The sequence below is a fragment of the Coturnix japonica genome, chromosome 1 (assembly GCF_001577835.2).
Source record: "Coturnix japonica isolate 7356 chromosome 1, Coturnix japonica 2.1, whole genome shotgun sequence".
Lineage (NCBI taxonomy): Eukaryota > Metazoa > Chordata > Aves > Galliformes > Phasianidae > Coturnix > Coturnix japonica.
The window spans coordinates 83504692-83527160 of NC_029516.1; the positions used below are offsets into that span (position 1 = coordinate 83504692).

Below are 22469 nucleotides of genomic sequence, written 5' to 3' on the forward strand. Positions count from 1 at the left end.
ATGTTGTGAGCTGTGTTGGCATGGGAGAGAGAAGTGAGGGCTCTTAGCAAAGTCAAGGAAAGTAGTCCTTGCACCTACTGAGAGATATGGTTATATCTTACAGTGTGGCAGAAGGGTGTGCATTTCTGTTAAGCCTGATGACAAACTCTCAAATAGTAGTACACAGTGAGCCTACTAAAACTCAGTTATGGCTCCAGGAATCCTGCTGAGTTGGCTGAATCTAGCTCCAAGGTGAATTCAAGTTGCTTCTGGTCCTGTAAAGGTGGATGAACACTTTCAGTGCTGGAATTTCCTCCATATCTCTGGGCAACCTGTTCTGGTGTTGAACTTCTTGACTTCAGTAGTTGTCCAGGTTTGTATTTGCAGAACATGAAGCTAGTTGTGCCACTTCCCAAAAATGAAACAATTAACAGTTTACCTCGTGCTTCACAGATGTTTCACTAAGGCTTCAGCCCTGGGCTGCACTGTCTCTTTTGCTGTGGCTTACCATTTGAAGCATGTGGAGAGACCTCAAAATGTTTGCCCAGAGGACAGACTGTTTAGTAAGTATGATGATGTGCATTTGCACGAATAAGCAAACCTTCTACCATGCAGTTTCTAGTGTCAAAGAAATATCCATTCACGCTATGCAGATAATGTGATATAAATAGTTTTTACTACAACCAGTCATATAAAACTGAATTATACAAGGAAAAATGAGTTCATGGTATTCTGTTCATTCCTTTTTTGTGCATCACTAATGTGATAAGTGTTTCTATCTCAGGAATTTTACTGATTGTTTTCTTTTAACAATAGGAATTGTGTCGAGTGCAGTCACAGATAATTTGCATTTGAGCTTTTCAATTTGCATTCTTTAGAGTCCCTGGGCAATAGTGGGATGCGAAGTCTTGTTATACTATTGGCTTTATTATCCAGCCCATGATTCACTGGAAAATGTTGCAATGACCTCTTGCACCAGCAACTAATTCTTCTAAAAGATGAAAGTTATTTCTTCTCCTGGCACAGATATCAGAATCTGCCTTCAAAGAATGATATGGCATTAATAGTACAAGCTGCCCAACACTTCTAAAGGAGTAAAAGCAGCAAGACCATTTTTTTCAAGTGTATACACAAGCCAGCTGTATTTTTTTTTATCCTGTGCTTCAGAGGCAGAACAGTTTCCTCCTGCTACTCAGACATAGCACATGTTAGCAATAAGTGAATCATATTTAAGATGGAGAAGAGAAGAAAAACAACTCTGACCGGAAGATCGACCCAACTCCCAAATCAAAATTAATCTACAAAAAACTTGGATTCATTCAGAAAACCTTTCACAACTATGCTGGCTGCTCTTAACACAGAAGTGCGCAAGTACTTATTCCGCTCTGTATTGTGGACAGTAAATGACCACTTGGATAGAGAAGTGCTGTTTCTGCTGCCATGAACATTACTGTCTTCTAACTCGCTTCTGAACTACACTGCTGAGATTACTTCTCCTGGATGTTTTTGCTATATACCTGTTCCAGAATGTCACCTTTATTTCTGTGAATTTCTGGTAAAAATTAATTAATCTACGCAAGTTCATTAGGTAATATTTTTACCTTACATTAATCTTCCACTTCTTTGGTGTTTTCACTTCATCAGCAACAATTTCATCTTAATGGAAATTGTTAATCACTCTTCTTGTGCAGATATTGTTTGTCATAACAGTGATCTGAGTGGTTTACACCTATGCATGGTTTTGGACAAATTTTCTTACCGTTCAGATACCTTGTATATGAAGAACTTTCTGATGTTTTATGCTTTTCTATTTCTGATTTTTCACAACTGTCCTTTCACAGTAATACATCAGTAGTGTGTTCACCATACTTTGGGAAAACTGATCTTCCTTCTTTATCTATTTTGATTATTGAGCTTGGTTTTGTAGGAAATATTCTTGTCCACTGCTAGGTCAACGATCTTTGATTTCATATTTTACTTCATTTTAGTTATGAGTCCAGTTCTCAGGGTCATTCAGAGTTTTTTTTTTGTATAATATTTCCACGACTTGCTCTTTGTAAATCATCGATAGCATTTATTGGGTATGTTGTGGAATTTTATTCTACTATCATCTTTAGTTAAACATTTTACATCTATTTTTGTGAAGCTTCACCCATAACTTTCCTCCATGCCAGTAGTTTCCTAGTCAGTAAATGCCAGTATCATTTTTCATTTAGCAGGTTCTTAGATTCTTTTGCTGTTTTTCTGCTTGTTAGCATTTTGATGAATATGCACAAATTAATACATTTTGAACATGTTTGGTCAAATCAAATGTGCTAAGCAAATTCTGAAATCAAGTAACTCCTTTGATAGGTAAACTAGAATTTTAAGAAAAAAGACATCCTCAATGAATGTATGCTGCATTTTCTCCCTTTTTCTCTGTTTATATCTGTTTCTAATTAAGTCCTCCAAAACTTGTTTGTAGCCCCTGGAAATTACTGAACACAGATTAATGGATTAATGGGTCTTATTTCTTTTTATTTGTAGGTAATTTAGGTCGTTGTTATTCTTCAGCTTATTTTACCTTTAAAAGCCAATGCATCTTCAAATCCTTCTTTTAGGACCTGTAATTTCAAGTATAAAGGCTTTCAGTATTCTGGGAAAGAAATTACCCACTTCTTCTAATTTGAATGTATGGGGTACATATTTTTCGAAATGCATTCCTGTACTACAAGTAACGACTTCATATTTTATTAGCTGGTGATCTTCCATTCTCCATTCAATGTTACTGACTGAAAATATCCTGAAGCAAATGTTTGTCTAACCTGAGAATTTGACTTCTATGTAATGAGCGAATTTATCTTCCTTTTACATACTATTTTTTTCCATCCACAGTCTTTATAACTAGCTCTTTGTTTTTGTCATCTTATCTTTCTCTCTCCTTTCTGCTTTGCAGTATGTTTGGTCCTGTTTTTTTCTTCATACAAGGATGTGGCAAAACCATTGATCTACCCTCTCTCATGTTATTAAGTTATTATATCTCTACTTGGAATCATTTTTATAGGCAATTTCTTCTTTGAGGTCTATGTCTTAGTGGATGCCCAAAGATAGTTTGCACCCATGTGTTTCTGGGCATTCTATGACTTAAGTTTTCTCTTTACTACACCTAGAGAAAGCAAATGTATTTTAATTTAAGAATTTTAATAGTTGTCTCTACCCTCTCTAATTTTATAGGTAGTTTGAAAAGTCACTTCTTTGTAGTATAGTCTCATATATTTAAAGCATTTCTGACCTAGTGTAAGGAATCTTTACTTTTATAGTTCCTTATTCTCAGAAGGCCTCATTGCAGCAAAACAGTAATGCTAAAATCTTTCTGCATCAAAAGGTTTAATTAACTTCACATAAGCGTGAGGGGTAAGAAAATGTGACAGGACTTTTTTTTTTTTTCCATAAATCATGTATTCTGTACCAGTAATGATTTATAGACCTATTCTTTATGATGCTTCAATTACTTGTAATGTGGTGCTGAAAACTATGAATTCCAAAAAAGAATAAAAAGGTAGGATTGCATTATGATTCTATTAGGCTTCCTGTTTGCATATCCCAGCTTGCTTTTTTTGTTTGTTTGTTTTGTTTTGTTTTTGTTTTGTTTGCTTCCATCAAGTTATCTGCTCTTATCCAAGATTACCTTCAGCAAAGTTTCTTCCTGATCATTTCCTCATTCTGTCTTGCGCACTTGCTCATTCTTGCCCTAACACGAAAACCTGTCATTTACCTTTGAAAGAATTCTTGCTCTGTATTCTGAAGGGTTTATTTATTTATTTATTTATTTATTTCCTTAAACTGTTTTGTGCAGTTTGCATGATACTTTTGAGTACATACTCGCATTTTTTGCATTTGAAGTCCTTGCCAGTGTGGTCCCATTTCCAAACTGACTAAAACCGCTGCCTCTACTCATTCAGGATTTTGTGGAAGGCTTGCAGCAGTACCAGATCCAAAACATTTCCTGGCACAACCCTCCTCCCTTTCCTTCCATTTAGAAAAGAAATCACTGATAACACCTGTAACTAATTTTAGAGTAGGGAAGCTGCTCCAAAAGTAATGCCTCCTATTTTATTACTTTGGCCACGACATCAGGGGTGGATGTTGGTGGTATGGTAGTTGAGGTTGAATCTTCCCACCAGTATCCCATTACATACTCTTTCCATGTGACAGGTGGCAACAGAGGGGCAGTCTGACAGAACAGTGTCTGTCATGGTAGTATACAGGGAGCAAAGCTGTGTCATGGAATTCCTCTATGAGGAAAAAAGTGCACGTACTGAGATTCACTGATGCTTGCTGAATATTTATATAGACAGAACAGTGGATGGTAGCACACTTAAGCTGTACTGCATGGGCAACATTTTCCTAGTAATGACACCATAATAACAGCTGTGAAACAGTGGGTCATCTCCACTGGTGCAGATTTTTATGGGTGTGGCATGTAATTTCTTGTTCATCACTGGCACATAAACATAGCTAATGGTGTCAACTATGTTGAAAACAGTGTTTTGTAGCTGAGAATTTGCTCTATCAAATAGTGTCATTGCGCTCTTTGTATCCATTGTAGTTTCCACAGAAATAAATAGGAGGCATTACTTCTGGAGCAACCTGCATATATATATATATATATATATGCATTTTTGAACCTGCCATGCAGCCCTCTTTCCTGATAAGGATCGTCTCCCAGGACACTGTTATGTGTTACTAAAATCAAGATACGAAGCTCACCTGCAGTGAGTTAGCTAATGCACATGGGTGCTAGGAGACCTTCAGATGAGGTCATTACTCCTTCAGATGAGGACAGTACTCTTTGGCTGAACTCTGGCCAATCTAGATCTCTCTGCTGCAGTGGAGTACTAAAATTGCATGCTTTTAGAGTTAATGGTAAAGAAAAACTGTTTACCCTCTGTAATCACTTATGCTGCAAGTGGAAAAAATCTTTAAAAGACATCATTTTCATTCTGTTTTTGAAAAATAAGTTAATATTTCATGATCTTATTTCTCTTTGGAACTGCACTTGGCCTATTAGTTCCCTTAGGGAGACCAAAGCAATGCAGTGTGAGATTGAGATCATGCCTTGCAGAGGTCCCTCGGAAAAGTCATTAACGGGAAAAACTGAAGTTCCTTAGACCTGCAGAAGAAAAGGTTTTGTCTTCAGTTAGATTCAAAGGCTCACACTGTAAGCAATCAGTAAATGGCAAACACAACTTTTTGCATTGCTCTGTGACTGCAAATCTGTCACTTCCTGCTCCTCATAGCAGCACTCATCGAAGTAGTGCTAATGAGAGAATTAAGTCCATGTGATTAGGAGCAAAGTATGAAAGATGTAATGAAAGTGCTTGTGAGCATCTGATTATCTGGAGCTGGGGGCTGAACTAGAGAAGGAAATTGTCACATCTTGTCAAACTTGCCACTATCTTTGGCTTCCCTTGTCTCTGCTTGTTTTGCTCTCATGTAAGCTGAGTTTCAGGCTGTGAAACATTCACAGAGCTGGAGAACAAGGAAGATGTCAGAGTGTTCTTCCTTCAGTAGAGCTGTGCCTCCTGCCCACATGTACTTGTCATACCCAATGTCTCTGCCTTTGTATAGGCATACGATGATGATCCTGACCCAGCAGGTGTGTCAGCACCGAATGAGACGAAGTCTGATCTAAGGGCCCCTGTACTCACTGCTCCCTTGGTGTTGTTAAAGCTGAATTTTGCCCATTTGCTTTCTGTTGCTACGTGGGGATAATTAAATTCCTGCAGTCACATCTATTGGCATATTCTTTAACACTGCATGCCATCTTATATCCAAATGACTGCTCATTTAACAGGCTAGTGGAGGATTTGGCAAACTTAGGAAATAGTACTAGAGAGAACTCAAATCAGCCAGGAAAGTCCTGAGGTCTTCCCCACAAAATCTTATGTTTCTGAAGAAAATCCCTTTCTCTCCACCCCCACTTTCTTTATCCTTTAGACAATCTTCAAAAGTTAGAAAAGGGTATGAAAAATTTTAGCCCAGGCTAATTTTGCATTGCATTTAGCACAGTATTTTAACTTGGGTGAAAATTCCAAATTACATAGTCCCCTATCTCCAAGATCTCCCATCAGCAGAGAGCTCACAGTTCCACAGCAGAACTCTGTCATAGGCTGTTTGTGGGCTGGCTTGATCTGCTATTAGTTAAGTATGATTCCTGCAAAGGTTTTCGTCTTCATACACCACTTACTACATGTTGAGGACACATATTTTCTGTACTGTCTGTAACAAAGGAGACCTTTTTTACTTCATGCTTTTTCTCCAGATATAACTTGAAAATTGTAGCAATTGTGCTCCTAGAAACAAAAAGTTATTGCTTATATATTTAAATAAGTAGCGGTATTAGACAGTCTGGCCCCACATCTCCATCTAATGCATTACTGACTTACTGAAAGGGTTTTTTCTGGATATTTTTTCTCAAATCTAGTTCAAAAAATGAATCTAAATTTGTGTTCTGCTGAGGCAAAATAAAGTGAATACCATTTTATTATTATGATGATTATTATTAACAGATAAGTTCTATTAATGCTGATTAACACCTGATGCCTGATAAAGGTGTAATTCCTGACTTTTTTGCTGTGAACAGCAGTTGTAAAAGAAAGGAAAATGTTCTGAGTGACAAAGAGATTGAAATAATTAAAAGAGGATGAATAAATCAACAGTTCTAGGAAACATGGGCCGAGGATGACATTTTTTCATTAGTCATTCCTTTTTATTTTTAACTCAAATTAGGGACCAACTTTTTACTGTACAACATTTACAGTTGTGGCCTGGGCTTACTTATTGAGATATGAATAAATATAAAAGTTCAAATTAGACGTCTCAGTAAAAATCTGTGGTATTCCAGAGTTCCAGTTAAAGAATATGAACATCAGTGACACATACTTTTCAATTGGGTCACAGTTTGTTTTTTCTTTTTAATTTTATTTCTTTATTTATTTGTTTGCTTTTGTCATAGGTTCTTTCAGATTGTTGCCTTTTGGAGAATGTTGTGAAACTACTTTGTATAAAGTGAAGCTGAAATCAAGTTGGAAGAAAAAGCGAAATTAGACACTAGATATTAATTACAGTGATGGAATGCTGCTGCAGATTGGGTTTCCTTGAACATGGAGTGTGTTTGTCACCACACAGGTTGCACACTCATAAACAACAGATGCAAAAAAAAAAACAAAAAACAAAACAAAACACCAAATATCCCAAGAGATAGCTTTGTATTTTTCAGTAACTAGACTTTGTCACCCTTGCTTACAATAACGCTTGTACTCTTCAGCTCGTAATCGCACTATCCGCGTGCGGCTTTAGTTAACGTGTCCTGCCACCTCGTGGACAAACAGTAATAGATTCTTTTTTCCACTCTAGACAGTCATAATACCAAATGAGGAGGTGAAGCATCTGCACGTATCCATCATTTTGACGTGAAATGATCTCCCTGTTACCAACTTGTAAGCATGCACTAGTTAGCAGGATTCCATAAACTAAATTTCTTCATCTCAAATCTTCTTTCAAACCCCAGTGTTAAACAGGAAACAGTAATATTCAGTGTGAAAGTAGAATCTCTCAGCATGAACTTTTTGAGCCCTAAAAAAAAGGGCAGTGATATAGATCTTGAGCAGCCTATGTAATAAAGTTCAAATACTTAGATTTTGAAACACATTGTTGGCTATCCTTGCCCTAACATTAGGTACTGCTTTTTTTAATGGCTAAATGTTGTGGTAAACTGCTTAAAAGTAAATCAAAAGTGCTGTGGATGGGTAAATGGCTGTATAGATTTAATGGATGTTACTGCAGACTTAGTTTTGCAGTTTGCCATGCTCATGTACACTTAGAACTTTAAGGGCAATGAGGCACAGTAACTTGCTGCCCAGAGAAGTGGTGGATGCCCTGTCCCTGGAGGCATCCAAGGTCAGGCTGGATGGGGCTCTGAACAACCTAATCTAATCATAGCTGTCTCTGTTCATTGCAGGGGAGTTGGACTAGATGACCCTTAATTATCCTTTCCCACTCAAAAGATTCTTTGGCTTTACAATCGTAGATGCAGATATGCTTTCCACCTTAAAAATAACCACCATGTTTGAATTCTGGTTCTTCAAGTAGCATGCAAATTGCATGCTCATAGTTCTCTACTTGCTGTAAAAAGCAACTTAGTTTCCCTCCTAAGAAACTCAAGCGGCTATTAACACAATTTACAACTAAAATCATCAGTGATACACTGTGTTCTGATGTAACCACAGTAAATAAATAAACACTGTACCTTGTGCCTCTGAGCCTTCACATGGTTTCATTTTGGATCTACACTAATTAATTTCTTTCCCTGGATTACTATATGTATTTCATTTTTAAATTTTTTTTATTATTATTATTTTTTTTAGTTTTAAATTTCTTAGCATAGTGTCTTAAATTGAATTAATATTTTCAGCGTGTCTTTAATGCTATTGTATTTCAGAAAGACAGTGTTTTAGTTTGGTTCATACCTGACAAAAGGCTTTCACATTCACCAGTATGTTTCCATGTAGTATAGAAGCCATGCTAACCAGTACTTGCCTACCACTGGCTAATGAATTCATAACAGTGGGTTTCTTCATAATCTTTTGTAACATTTAATAGGTATGGGTATTCTTCAATTTCATTGGTTATGGCTTTGCCTTTTGTGAATGACTCAATTAACATAAGCTCAGAAATGGAAATACTAAAAGGAGCCAATATAACAACTGTTTATTTCTTTTGTATAACTCAAGCCATAATATTATCTCATAATTCCTTTACCAAGTCTTTAATTTATATTTGAACTATACTCTTTCATAGTTAAACAGCCTGTGCATAGTTTTCCTTAGCCCCATGTCCCAGCAACTGATGAGTTTTGCTTCGAAGCTTCATATAGAGCAGTTAGCTTTTCAGTTTATCTACCACTAATGTGGGAATGAAATGGTAGAAACCATGGTACATAGAAACAGTAGATTTACTTCCTAAAATTACTTTTCTTTGAGGAATTAAATACTGTGTTCAACAAAGATTACATGTGATCAACAATTCACTGCTAAAGAAAAGTTAGAAGTTATTCTTATGAGATATTACCTAAGTGAAATGTTACAACAAATCTGAGCCTAGTTTTGAGTTAACCTGAAATTTTAATTTCTCTTTCAATGAAAAGAGAAAGAAAATAACTTGTACTCCTCATCAGGAAAGGCTTCACATCTTTCCAGTTTCTATAGCACATAACAATTGTGCATGTGGAACAACAGAGCCTACCTGTATGATCAGCCAGCTTGGAGGTGTGCTACAGTTTCAGATATACTGCTTTAGAGAACTTTCCTATTCTTAAATATCAATAGATTTGTTAACAAGCTTTGGTGTTAAGGACTCTCTTAGAACAGAGAGAGCTTATCCCAAAGATTTATGGTACAGGCAATTAAAACATATGAGTGAAATGTATGAGAAGAGATACTAAACAGAAAATGTAGTCTCTATAAAGCATTTCTAAAAGAAAAACAGCTTGGAAACATGAAGTAGAAGTATTGGGTCTGTTCTTTTCTGATCAGGAGATAGAGGAATGGGCAGTGTGCCAGGAAAAAAAGCACAGAAAAGCTACTAGTTGTCACAAAATCAGAAAACATTCTGACTGAGTTGAAAACTGATCTCAGATCTTGACTTTTATACTGATGTTTCCATATCAGACCCATCTAACCTGCCACAAGGTAGCTTAAACACTTTATAGCTCCTAAATTGGCATAATAATCTTTAATGAGTTTTTCTTCTTCCTAAGATTTGAGACAAGGAGGAAATTGAAGAGGTCTCAATTTTAAGGGCACTCATTTATTATTATTATTATTAATAATAATAATAATTTATTTGATTTTATTTTTAGTATGTCACTTTCCTCTTTGGAAGAACTCCTGTGCTCATTCCCTGCCAATCTGCAGAGATGTGGTGTGAAAATATCATACACCACCACTGCGCCTGTCTCTCTCCCTTTGATTCCGTGTTCCGAACATCTACAGACACTGTGCTGAAAATTTATATTGTTGAGCTGCACTGAAGAGACCAGGACTTGAAAATTGGTTCCAGTTTCCATGGAGGCTAATATAGTTACGCACTTCCATCTTTCAGAATTTAAGTTTTCTCACCTCGGATAAAATGTATTGCTTTGGTGAACTGCATTCCAAAAGCTTGCAGGTGCAGAACTGAAGTGTAATGAGAGAGCATGTGCACTCTTAACATGTAGCATGAAGGCTTGGTATTTGTGGCAATATGCTACCACTACGTAAAGTTTGTATTAGTCAGTAGAGAGGGAAATAGGGAAAATATTATGTGTAGCTCAGTATTTGAAATATTTTCTTGGGCCTTATGTCCCATCAAGAGCTGCTTGTAATCAGTGTTTCAGTGTGTGAGATTTGTCATTCTTTATTGGTATTGAAAGCAAAGAAACCTAGAAGAGAGATTTCTTTAAAAAACCCTCTGATACACAAGTCAATAAAAATGCTCAAATAAGGGAGCAGTTCAGGAAAGGATTTACTTTCTGAATAGGAGGTTGTTATCTACAGTTGCTTAAAGCATTCTTTTTAATATACTGCAGATTCACATTTAAATATTTATTGACTGGTATTGTTTACATCTCTGTCCTTCTTCTGTTTTGCAAATATATTTGTAGTGTTCAGTGTGCCAGTGGGAAAAAATATATATAAAAATCATTCCATGCTTTTGCAAGTAGAATATTTGAACACTTCCTGTAGTGATTAACACTGAAGTGGTATGTTCTATTGGTTATCAAAGTGGATAACTTTGTTTAGAAGAATTTCAAAAGACTCTGAACTGGAGCCATTCCACATTAATAGTACTGTACACAGTACAGATACTGTCAGTTGCTTATAGGTTTTTGATATTTTTTAGTATATGTATTAATTAAGAGCTTCATTCATAATAGAATAACAACTTGTCTGTTTCACTTTAGTTAAGTGCAGTTAAAATTGTACACATTTTAGCTGGAGATAACTCTGTCAAAGTGATAGCTCTGTCAAAGCCCACTAAATTCTAAGTGAAATACACAAATTTCTTATGCTCCTTAGCATACATCCACCTAGTGAGCATTACCAAAAATAGCTACAGTGAAACTGGAAGTTTTCTTTGCTAAGAATATCAATGAAAAAGCAAAAGAATCTCAGTTGATAGGTAAGAAGAATACAAATGCAAAAGACTACACCTTCCCTTGCTCCATCAGTGCACAAGCAACCACTGAGGAGAGTGCTCTGAAATGCTATCCATCCCAGCTTGCCTTGCTGGGCCTGTGATGGGTCATGTCATAGGAAGAGGAACTGTACCACTTTGCAGCCCTCCACTACATCGCCTCGCGCTCTCTGTTGGCCATTTGGTCAATTTTTTTCCTGTGTCATAACTCATATGTCAATAAAAATATTCTTTTTCCAGAGTCCAAGGAAAAAATAAAAAGTCTAAGAAATGATTTGTTGTAGTGAGAACAAAACACTTTTTTGTTTATAATTTTCCAACATTTGTTTAAATAATCTATTTTTCCTAGTCTACTTGCTTTAAAGAATGACATGTCTACAACTTCTCCTTTTTAACTATTTTATTATTTTATTTTATTTTATTTTATTTTATTTTATTTTATTTTATTTTATTTTATTTTATTTTATTTTATTTTATTTTATTTTATTTCTTCCATTTAGGCCAAAAAGAGTTTATCTTCACTGTTCCTAACAATGAGGTCTGTAATAGAAATCATCAAGTTGCTGAGCACACAGCCTTCAGCCTCATTCATTATTTCATCCCCACCTGAGCCTGAGCAATACAAGTATCCTGTCTTTTCAGTACAATTTAATGGAAAATAATCTCTATGCACTATGGATTGACCTAAGAACTAAGGTCTGCTGGAGCAAAAGAGAGATGAAAGGACAGATAAATAACAAGAAGCGAAAAAAGAAGAGGAGAAGAGCCCGAGGATAAGAGCCTCATCCACCTGACTCCCATTGCTCCTTCTTGATTGCAAGAGAGAATAGTGCTTCTACCAGGGGCAGCACAGTGTGTTGCTGCCCCCTTAATAGCTACAGTTTGAATACCTTTTCACCATCTAGGGCATGGCCATCTAGGACTGGAGAACTGCAACCCATTTTCTTTGCCTGGACAGATTGTGCCGTCAATGGCATCAATCTGAGCTTTGAACTTCAGCTTGTGCATGACTGGTGGGAAGGAGGTGATCATTTCTCCCTTTCAGGCCCTTCACCTACAACACCCAAAATCATAATTTCTCTCATCCTCTTTTGTACAGCAGCATCTGGTTGACTTTATACCTACATTTTCTCTTAAAGTGCATGCTTCTCTTCTTTGAGGGTGGTCTTCATAGCAACCAGAAGAAAAAGAAGACAGATCCCTTTGTTCTTTTAAGCATGTGCCTGGTTAGAAATCCCCAATTTGAATGGGTTGTAGCACAAACACTTTGATTGCCAGGTTAAGCAATCTTGGAAACATCTTTTCTCTTTAATGAAGTTGTAAGTCAGTATATACAGCATGTATCCTCATTTTATTCATCTTTATGTTCCATACAATCAAACTGAGAGAGACAGATTTTCTAATTAAAAGAGAGACTATATATTTATCTGTTGTCAGACTGTTAGATAAACATGTTCTGGATGCGGTTAGTCTCATCTATCAGCAGAACTTGATGAATCCCTGTTTTCATTAGCTATCCCGAGTGTGGATGGATTATTGCACATTTCTAGTAAGCAGCTTAATTTTATTGTTATATGACATTTCCTACTTAGCATAAAAAGTGAATAACTGAACAGCATTAAAAAAAGCTGAGAATTCTCATTAGTAGCTGTGGGGGAGTATTTTCGTTCCTAACATGACAAAGATGCCATGTATATGAAATCATGTGTAAATGTTCAGATTTTTTTTTTCCATAAAGCAAACTCTTCTAAGCACTGGCTTCAAAAGACACTATACTTCATTAATAAAGAAAAATCCTAGAGGCAAAGTAATTTCAGAAATAGACAATGAGTGCCTTTTCTCCGAATATAATGAGCCATTTACTAAAAGAAAATCACCAACAGCTTGCTGTTTTGCTGCAAACATAGGCATAGCATCACCCTTGTGGTATTGATTTGCTCTTCTGGGTGCAGCCTAAGAGGGAAAATAATTCCTGAGAAGTATCTATCCTCGTCTTTAAAAGTTGATCTAAGTTTATAGATGGTCCCGAAGTTTTCTAACTTGTAGCTAAACCTTAAACAAATAATGTGCTTTATGTGACGTGTAGTAACTAGCTAAAAAACATCTGTAAAGATTTTCATATGTCAAAATAGTTTTCAGTGTGACCAAATAACTTAGGATGAGTAACAACTAATTTTGGCTTTTATTTTTCTGCCTATGGAATGCAAATAGCCAGATCACAGGTTAATTTAATTTTGTTGTTTGTGACATCCAATACATTTTATAAATTATTATAACTGCCCGTCATTTGTTGATTTTCAAAGACTATCCAGGGAAAGTGTTACTCTGTACATTATCCCTAGATATCCACTATTTGTTGCTGTTAGAGACTGCATGACAAACTCTTTGATCTGGCCTGGTATGACTATTCTTGTATTCTTGGATGGCCATGAACGCTGTACATTGTGCAGTGGCTAGATGGTTGTGCCAGCATTTCTGATTCAAATAGTCATGTATAATATCTTACAGTTTGGTCTGCATGGGACACTGAAAGTTACATTTTGTGAATAATTCTAGTTGTAAAATTAAATAGGCACATTTTTTTTTTCTTGCTTCAAATTCCCTTTATTTTAATAACTCGCTCTATAGATCCAACACATCTGGCAGAAGAATTACAGTTTTTAGGGAGGCTTTTACTTTAGGGTTCCCCAACCCAGTTTCTGTTTTTAATTATTTTAACCCCCACATCCCCCCTCTCTCCCCCAAAAAAGAAAGCAAAGTGAAGGTGGATGTGGCGGTTTAAGCATTGCTCAGAATGGCAATCCTCATGTTAAGTGAACTGGATATATAGATTTTCTCACTCAGAGCAAATCAATTTTCAGATGAGATAAATTTTCTCACTCTTCTTTACAGGGAGTGTCTGTGTATCTATTAAATGAGGTGTCCAATAGCAACTTGTCACCAGGGAGAAAAGATGAATAAAAAGTGCATTTGCCTTTAAAATATTTCAGTTCTTGGAAGAGAGAATATGGAGATTCCGTTTTTTAATGAGCAGTCTCTTATACCTATGCTGATTTTACTGACATTAATAAAGCTCTATTTGGCATAAAAATATCTGTTAGCACAAATCCCTTTCCAAGGATTCTGTTTTTAGAGCTGATTATTGCTGTAGAAATGGAAGAAGGAAGGAAAAGGTTACTGGTGGCTTTTGGACCAGATCTGCTGCTCAGATCATATCAAATTCACAAAGTCTAATTTGAGCAGATGTTGTCTGGCTAAGAGTGTGAAAAAATGCTGTCAATTACTTATTTTTCCATGATTCTCTCACTCTCCCTTTCTCTTTTTCTTTATTCTCCCCTCTTATTTATTTATTTATTTATTTATTTTCCCAGACAAGTCCTTCAGGGGCCATACATTAACACATTACCCTAATTACTCTCATAGTCCCATTACTGAAACATGTGGAGTAAGTCACTCTGCCATATGCATGCTTACAGATGAGCATGTAATGGAATTCCTAGACTGTAATTCATAACTGAGGAAGGTTAGAAGTATATTGGCTGAAAGTGTCCTTGGAGGCTATATATTGCAAGCACTGAGTCAAGAATAACTGTCATCACATCTGTATACTCTTCTGCCAGCACAGACAATCTCTTACTGACTCAAATTAGTACACAACAGAAGGATGTATTAGTGGCAGTAAGTAACAAGAGCAAAGAATATTCTGAAGGAGCTAACTTAAAGTCCCATTTTTGTGTGCCAATGAAAAAGCTGACTGTATGTATCCATTACACTAACCATGTTCTGTCACTTGTGTATCTGTAAATGTGATTCAGATAGTCAAAACATGCAAAAGAAATAACTGAATTCCACTCCTACTTTTGGCACTGGCCTCAGATGTCACAATTTGGTCCAGATCCAGTGGTGAATGTAATAGTAGTTTTACTGTGCATTGCTAAAGTTAATTTTCAGACAGTTGTTTCCAGGAGAGGAATTCACAAACCTCATTTGGGTGCTGAAGCTGTCTATGAGGTGTACTGGGAGAGGTACTTGCCTCAAAGACTCCTTATGGTAGCCAAGTTTCTGACTAGACAACATGCTTCAGAAAGCTGGTGTTAACTGCAGGAGAAGCAGACTGCATAGCTTGTGACTGAAAGATGGCCCATGTGCAATATCTGCTTATAGATCTCTTCATATTGAAGACTCATTTCCAAAACGGCATCTCAGACAGGTGGCCTGTGGCTGCTGATGCTGGAGTTTGGTTTCTAATGCTAAGGTGGCAACTTCTCCTGTTCTGTGGCTCCGTGTGAAAATTCACCTCCAGTCAGAGCAGAAGTATGGGAAGTGCAGGTGCCACTATGCCACTGTGTGATATTCCTGACTGCTTGCTTGTTGAATATTTCAGCTTCACAAAGAACCAGTGCTTCAGGAGGTCTTGTTAATAAACCCTTCTCTAGGGGAGTAGCCAACAATGAACTTACCCTAGGCTAGGGATGGCAGGGAATTCAAGATTATAAGTGAGGCCTCCAACACTTATGTTTAACAGATGCCTATAGCTCCTGTGAAGTTGTGTTTCAGTGGCTGTTAGGAACTTGTAGCCCAAGCAGAGCAGGCTTGAAGAGCAAAACAGTTGGTGCTGAGGAGCCAGTAGTCACACAGCAGGTGTTTTGGGGTTTCACTCTTGACTGTCACTGGTCTGGCCCTGTGTGCAGAGTTTGTTAACAGCTGGAGAGCATCAGCTGTATACCTTCATCTTTTGAAACAGATTCATCTAAAGGTGATACAGTACATGTGAGTGTTTATGCTGTGACTAGCCCATAATGAAGTGGGAATAAAGTACTTTAAGTGGGGATCATTTAAAAGTCATTCCTCCTCTGGACTAAAAAGCTGTTTTTTGCGCAGTGATGTATGGCCATCAGAAAGTGCCCTCGGTGTGAGGTAAGACTGCTTCATGACTCTGTTAATGCAAATAGATTCTTACAGTACCATAGGTTCTTCAGCATTTAAACTGTAACTGGATTTCACACCAGAATCACTTGAAATAAGTGATATTTTCAGTACATCATTGCTTCTATGTGACATGGTTCTTACAAGCTGTATGCTTTGCTTTACTTGTCTACAGAGCACACATAGAAACATAGAATAGTTTAGTTTGGAAGGTACCCCAAAATCCACCCACTCCCAACCCACTGCCATGGGCAGGGCTGCTAGCTGCCACCCAGACCAGGCTGCTCAGGGCCCCATCAACTTGGACCTGAACACCTCCACAGCTTCTCTGGGCAGCCTGTGCCAGTGCCTCACCACCCTGTAAGTGAAGAATTTCTTCCTAACATCTAAGTAAATGCAATGCCATTCTTTTATCCTCTTCTTCATCTCCTGGGAGATGGTTTTGTTTTTTTTCCTTTTATTTATTTATTTACTTATTTATTTATTTTGGTGTGGGAATATTAAAACTGTACAAACCCTCTCTCTGCCAGCCCTCAGAAAAAATACTGTGGTTCATAGGTGCAGTACTTTTTTCAGTGTTTGATATAGGAAATGAATGTCCTCCCAGCAAGAAAATCTGAACTACTGGTGTAACCAAACTGCTTTCAGTCACAGTTTCTGTTGTGGAAGTAGGTGATGACACCATGTTGGCATGGTACTGCTGGCCCTGGCCTTTTCCCAGATGTTTATGCATACTGAAATTCTAGCAATCCTGTTCCTTTGCTGAGAACAAAATAGTTAGGGGGATATATCCTGTTCCACTCCACTAGTTTAAAAAGAATAAAGAAACAATGGCAATATTTTTTCCACAATAGATTCACTCTCCTGCACTGTAAACCAAAAGTTTAAAATCTAATTCCTGCACTGCTAAAATAAATTTAACAGCATTTCAGGAAACTGGGAGATCATTATATCAGTTTTCTTGTTACTCCAGAAGGCACTGAAGGTAGTGGCTCATCCATATTGCCTGCAAATGTAGGTAGACAAATCCAGTATCTGGATCAGGAATTGTGAAGCAACATTGTCTGTGTTCCTCTAGGATGCTGTTTACTGGAAAAACCTAGGGAATTAAGAATTCAGCTAGACAGAAAGATAGGTAATAGCAGTTCTTTTCAAGATGGTGACCCTGTGGCTCAAGACTCCCTACAGGTAGCTACCTACAAACAATTTTAGTAGAAGCATGCAGCTGACCTGAGAGAGCTTAAATACCTCCCATAATAGCAACAGTTGTTGTTTCAGTAAGAGTCTTCAGACAGGACTAGGATCTGCTGCCACTACTACTTATCACTCCAAAGTCATGCATGCACCAGTGTGTCCATCACATATTAAATAAACAGATATAGATAGGGCAGAATTACAGGAAACCTCTACAGCAGTGAATTCAAACGAGTACTTGTGTTGATGAAAACACACACACACACACACACACACACACACAATCATAACTTTCTAAAAGTTTAACATCCCCCTCCCCCCGCTAATATAGACCAAATCCTCCTTTATAGTTTAAGCAATTGCTTAATTTAAATATTCTAATTTGGCACATCTTAATCCCATCAGCTTCCCTAGCTCGAAATCCTGGAAGTAATTGCATTTCATATGAGAAAAATGCTAGTGCAGATACTTTATTCCATGAACACAAATGCAGTTACCTCCTCCCCTCATGTTCATTTTGGCTCCAAACTGATAAAAATCTTGGCACAAGGGCTAGTTCTTTCGACAGAGTAGATGTCAATATCTTTCTCAGAAGCTGACATGTGCACTGTTCTGTGGATTATTGCTCATGAGCTGCTGCAAAACTCAGTTGGTCTGTACTTTGAGCAAATAATTCCTTTTATTTGGCAGGCTTTAAAAAACAGGGAAAGAAAAAGAGAGAGAAGGGGAAATAGAGGCCATCAAACTGTTCCCAAACAAGAACATTCAGAATGGTAACAAGAAAATGTTGCAGCTGTGTTACATAACCATTAGAATCACTTACCATCAAAGGTCAAAAGCATTAACCACATGTTGGCAACATTTATAAATAGACTCTCTATGGAGCTTTACCTAAAGTGGAATGGATAAAACACTTTGACGCAGGAAGACCAATTAGAACCAGTAGGATCTTTTAATGTCATAGCTGCATTAGGCAAGATACATGAATGTTGGTACTCACAGACATAGAAAAATAGGCAGTTTCGCTACCTATGGAGTCTGAAATAGAATACAATTTCAGCTTGACTCCTGGAAGGCCACAGGGTGGCTGGCCCTGTTGTTGCTGTGTAAGAGTAGGAAAGCATAAAGAGATGTTTTTTATCCTCAGCAAGGCCATGCAAGAAGTACTGGACCTCCTGCCATCACTAATGTGTGGAAAGGTACACTATGTATCCTCAGTGGTGAAGTGACCCAAGAGTGTCTGGGAGCCTCTGCACAAATAGTGACCATCAGCAGAATCAAGATGGCATTCTCCCAGAGCTTATCGTACATGTATTTTGAACATATCCTTTGTAATATTTATCATCACATACTGGGCTAAAAATGTTTACCAAATATTCAGAAAGGACAACATCATAGAATTAGTCTTACTTTGGGCGTATTCATTTGTTCCATTTCATACTCTTCCTGTTTGGCCAGTATTAATTCTATGAGTACATATGTTGTTGTTGTTGTTATTATTATTATTATTTTTATTTTTATTATTTTTTTTTTTCCACAGTGGTGGTATGATCTGGGATGTTGTTTGGGGGGGAAATATCATCTGCTGAAGAGCAATATGGATAAGACCTTTTACAGTTTCCAATGTATCTGGTTCAAAAACAGTTTGTCCTAGTGATCAGTCAAAAACTTGTCAATAGAACAAACTGATTTTGAATCCAGTAACTGCAAACCTCTCTTGACTGTCAACACTGATTTGCTGACAACATTTTCTTTGAAGAAAACAGTTGTTGCTGTCTTCTTGTTCAGTGCAGTCAGTGGCTGAATGGCTTTACTATGTGCTAGAAAAATGACCATCTTTTGACTTACATGGGCATCCAGTGGAAGGCAAACTCAGCTCTGTCTCTACAAAAGCAAGACAATTTGAGTTGCAGATTCCTCATTCTGGAATGGAAAATAGTGACAATGCCTCTAAATGTTCCCCTTCTTAGTTATACTTTGTAATATTTTTGGCGATAAAGGAACACAGCCATTCCCGGCTCTGCATTTGCTCTGTCACAATTAAATGGGGAGAGGACAGAAGGAAACTTGTTGGAGAATCATCCCTGGAGGGACTGAAGGTTTTCGATAGTGAGGAGGAAAAGAAATAAGCCATAAATACAAATGTAAACGTGTAACTATCTGAATAACTTAAATAAGTCAGATAATTTTAAATAACAAGAAATTTGTATGGAAATCATTGCTCTTCTACTTTTTCAGGTTTGAATGGGGCTACAGGTTTCTCTTTGCCTCTCTTTTGCTAGTAAAAAGGCAAAATCTAAATCAAGGCATGGCTGAAACCTCGTGAATGCAGATGTGGAAAATACTGGAAGTAGAAAGTACTGGAAATGTAGAAATTTTCACTTTATTCTTCTGCTTCCTTTAATTCCAGTAATACAGGTCAGTAAACACCACCAGAAAGTAGGAGATGGCAGGGGAGTGCAGACAGTGACTTCATGCAGGCAGTTAGTTGATTTGCCTTAATTTGCTTAAACATTTTTCCTGAAGACAAGCAATTGCAAATTGAATTTAAAAATAATCCTAATCACTCTGGGAGCATAGTGATTACCTTTTGATTACCAAAGAGGAAGCACAGTGGGTTATCAGGTGAAACTGTTCTTGAGCTTGTTCATGAAGCAGGTGTTTTCGAGATTATTTGCATACATGCCATCAGCTCTCCTTAGAGACTGAGATTTACTTATAGCCATCAGGCGTCTCCTGGATGCCTATTTTTATTTGTTTTTTTTTTTGTTTTTTTGTTTGTTTGTTTCTCCTCTTTCCTTTCTATCTTTCTCTGTGTCCCTCTACCCCCATAAATGTCAGACACTAGGCCCCCATAGGCAGCACTCTGTAGATTGCTAGTTATGTTTCCTAGCTTCTAAGATCTGTGAGGAGATGGAAGCTGCCCTCAATTGTACTTGGTGATGATGCACTCTCAGTTTTACCTTTATTTATCATGTTCCCCTAGCACCAGATATCATTACCAGTGAAACAAAGGGAAGAGCAAATGTTTGGAAAAATGAGAGCTGCAGGTAAATAAATACAGATGTCATGGTTTTGTAATGTTGCTGTCAATATTCCACATCATAATATCATATGCAGTATGGATCATTAAAAAGTTCATACTCCAGTTCCGTGGAATAACAACGTCCCAAATACTCAGCTCTCAGAAGAAAACTACGTATCCCAGAGGACTTCGTGGTCAGAGATAAGTCATGGGAGGAGGACATATATATAATCTCCCAGGCTGGGGAGCAGTTCAGCATAGCTTTATAGGATTTCTTGTTGTTGTACTTCAGCATCATACTTGAATTCATCTGCCACTTCGCTATTTTTTGGCAATTCGAAGTATGTTCAGGCTTTTACTTTTCAAAGTTTCTAATCACGTTTACTTTGCACTTTCATTTAATTTCTATCAACAGCTTCCTTCCTACGTGGTCTAATCCATCTTTGGTGTTATTAAAGCTGCTTCAAATTTATATTTGAAGGGTGAGACTCACTTCTCTTGCTTTTCCTTTCCCTTTTGAAAGTTCTGGAGTCACTGGTATGTTGCTGTAGTCTTGTAGCTAAATCATTTTTAACACACACAGATTCATCTGTTTTGATGCAATTATAAAATTAAAATAGACAGAACAGAACTGACTGTCCCTATTTATTTTTTCAGCTACAGGTTAGAGACAGACTTTAACTGTAAAGAGTGAATTACAGCCTAGAGCAAGTGCTTTTATGTGTGGAAACCACTTTAAGGAGGTTAATGTCTTTCGAGAATTTCTATTTTCATTACTTTTGAGGCTAGACTTTCAAAAGTGCTAATCATTTTGCTTTCCAAACTTGAGAAACTTAAGAGGATTCTGCTTTTTCAGAAAGTATGGAGAACCTGTCCTCTAAAAATGAGTCTTACAGAAAAAGTGTCTTATCAAATCTTTCAAAAAATGGAGTTTGCTTTTGGATTACTAGTCCCTTGTAAAAATATGATCCCCACTTCAGCCTTCTGCAGTTGTCGTTGTTGAGATTTCAGAAGTAACTCACTAAGGGTTACCTGGTCACTTACAATATTAAGGCAGATGATGAAATATTTAGCTGGTATCAATGAACTTGAACATCGCCTGTACTACCAGGAGAATTACTTAGAGTGATGCAGTCTTCTCAATTGTGTGTCCATTATGATGTTACAATTCAATGAGATAGAAGAAGCTTGAAAATTTCATAAAGGCTTTTAATTTCAATTTGTTTTAAATTTAAAAAACATACTAAACCAACATACTCAATTTAACTTGAATAAGCAATGTTAGCATTTCATTAGGGAATGAGGATAAAGTGATGGGGTGTTCTTTTCCAAATTTCCATCAAATTTTACTGATCTAGAAGCAAGAACTCGTAGCATTCACTGAATAAAATAAGGTACTAAATTTAAAATATGACCCTGTGTGTATTAGTATAATTAAAGCATCAAACTTTAAAATGCAATTATCAAGTAATAGGAATGCCATGCATCTCTAATGATAGAATTTCTTTAAAGCACATTAAGGACATGCAACGCTCAGCAGATTCCTAACTACTACTTAATTACCCTTACATTTATTGCTGCGGAGTATGGAAAAGATACACATTTGCCTAACCACAAGGAACATTAAGAGGTTTCCTTTTGTAGTTCTATTACAGACAGAATTTAAAAATCCCCTCTATATCTTGCTCAGCAATAAACTAATGAAAACACTTGCAAATATATACTTTAAAACTGTAATTTGAATACTTTATTAACACCCTCATGCATGCGTCTGTGCTGTTCTTATGAAAGTTCAGAGGTGTGAAGGTTAAAATATCCTTTGTTTTTGTAGTCACAAACCTGTTGTCTTTTCAAAGAAAACTGTAACTTGAATATATTTGTCCATTTGCAGGTTCTCCATTATAATAAGTTTTGCAGTTTTTAAATAGGCAGTTTGGATTTTTGGAGCGCTCTATTCCCTTTCACATGAATATTGTAGGGCTCTGAGTATATTAGGAATCTGACTTTTCTGCACATATATTTAAAGCTTTTAAAAGGAGTTTAATGTTGGAGACTTATGTTTTTTTTAATTGCATTTTTTTCCTCAGCTGTCTCTCTGATAGTCTCTAACTACATTGAAAATAAATGG

At 36.9% G+C, this 22469-nt stretch overlaps 1 long non-coding RNA gene across 1 annotated transcript in view; it reads left to right on the forward strand.

Moving 5' to 3' along the window:
* Positions 1–827: 827 nt before the first annotated feature.
* LOC107322229 overlaps positions 828–22469 on the forward strand; it is a 34280-nt gene continuing 12638 nt past the window's right edge. The window contains exons 1-2 of the long non-coding RNA XR_004309299.1: positions 828–1567; positions 7378–7460. This is a non-coding gene — a long non-coding RNA (uncharacterized LOC107322229). The remainder of the gene's footprint in view (positions 1568–7377; positions 7461–22469) is intronic.